The 1831-nt window shown below is 45.2% G+C and overlaps 1 non-coding gene across 1 annotated transcript; it reads left to right on the forward strand.

Annotated features, from left to right (window-relative positions):
• The first annotated feature begins 1159 nt into the window (after window positions 1-1159).
• On the forward strand, window positions 1160-1266 carry LOC112725287 (small nucleolar RNA R71). Its single transcript, XR_003164405.1, has one exon. It is a non-coding gene; the product is annotated as a small nucleolar RNA R71 (small nucleolar RNA).
• The last annotated feature ends 565 nt before the right edge of the window (window positions 1267-1831 follow it).

The raw sequence follows: 1831 nt of genomic DNA on the forward strand, positions 1-1831 counted from the left end.
CATAGTAAAGTCCAGAAATGTGAATTTAACATAAAAACTAATGAAAACATCCCTAAAAGTGACTAGATCCTACTAAAAACATACTAAAAACAATGCCAAAAAGCGTATAAATTATCCGCTCATCACCATATAAGGGGGTTTCTTCTTTAACACCTCTGCAAAAGAGATGTTAACTTGCAGCTTTCTGAGAATTGCCAAAAACTGAGCAAGTTGCTCATCCTCAGGCTCCTCTTGCATGACCATAGAAGGTTGTTCTTCAGGCTCCTCCATCTCTATAGGGATGTACAAGGCGACACTCCCAGTCTCCTCCTGAGCTTTGATCTCCTTCAGTTCCTCAGCAGCAGGCTCCTCCTTGGGTTCGGTCTTAGCTTCCATAGTGAGGGCCTTGCACTCTTCCCTTGGGTTTACTTTAGTGTTGCTTGGAAGAGTGTTGGAGGAAGTCTCGGGTATCCTCTTACTCAGCTGTCCTACCTGTATCTCCAAATTTCGAATGGAAGACTTAGTTTCTGCTATGAAACTTTGAGTGGTCTTGGATAGGTTAGAGACTATATTAGCCAGGTCAGAGAGGCTCTGTGTGGGAGTCTCTATCTGCTGCTGAGAGAGTTGGAATGGTTTGTTGTTGAACCAATTCTGGTTCGTTCTACCCTGATTGTTATTGAAGCCTTGTTGAGGCCTCTACTGGTCTCTCCACCCGAAATTGGGGTGATTCCTCCATCACTGATTGAAGGTATTTGAATAGGGATTATTATTGGAGTTTCTGGAGGAGTTTTCCATGTAGTTCACCTCTTCCATGGTGGTCCATACAGTGTCACCAGTGTCTCCCTCAAAGGCTGCCTCTTGAGAGTTGGCAGTTGAACTCTGCACTCCACTCAAGTGTTGGGAGATCATGGTGATTTACTGGGACATGATCTTGTTCTGAGCCAAGATGGCATCCAGTGTGTCCACCTCTATGACTCCTCTCTTCTGAGCTGCCCCATTGTTCACGGGGTTCCTCTCAAAAGTATACATGTACTGGTTGTTGGCAACCATGTCAATGAGCTCCTGCGCCTCCTCAGACGTCTTCTTCATGTGGAGTGAGCCACCAGCAGAGTGATCTAGTGACATCTTGGACATCTCAGAGAGGCCATCGTAGAAGATCTCTAACATGGTCAACTCTGAGATCATATCAGGAGGGCATCTTTTGATTAGCTACTTGTACCTCTTCCAAGCTTCATAGAGGGACTCTCCCTCTTTTTGTCTGAAAATCTGGACCTCCACCCTAAGCTTACTTAGCTTCTGAGGTGGAAAGAACTTGGTCAGAAATCTATTGACCATCTTCTCCCATGTGTCCAGGCTCTCCTTAGGCTGATAATCTAGCCATAGCCTTGCTTACAGCAAAGGGGAAGAGCATGAGCTTGTAGACCTCTGGATTCACTCTATTAGTCTTGACAGTATCACAGAACTGTAGGAAATTAGAGATGAATTTGTTGGGGTCCTCCTACGGGAGTCCATGAAACTGGTAATTCTATTGCACTAGAGTGACCAGTTGAGGCTTAAGCTCAAAGTTATTTGCACCAATGGCAGGTATGGAGATGGTGCGCCCACAGAAGTCAGATGTGGGTGCAGTATAAGACCCAAGGACTTTCCTTGCATCTCCTCCAGCGTCTGGATTGGCTGCCATGGTTGTATCTTCAGCTTCTTGCTCAAAAGCATCCGTGAGATTTTATTTGACTCTACTAGCTTAGGCTTGTTGCAAACGCCTCCTTAAGAATCTCCTAGGTTCAGGATCGGAATCAAGAAGGGCTTCTCTATCCCTGTTCCTGCTCATAAACAAGAAGAAACAAAATAAGAA

The sequence above is a fragment of the Arachis hypogaea genome, chromosome 11, assembly GCF_003086295.3.
Source record: "Arachis hypogaea cultivar Tifrunner chromosome 11, arahy.Tifrunner.gnm2.J5K5, whole genome shotgun sequence".
Taxonomy (NCBI): Eukaryota; Viridiplantae; Streptophyta; class Magnoliopsida; order Fabales; family Fabaceae; genus Arachis; species Arachis hypogaea.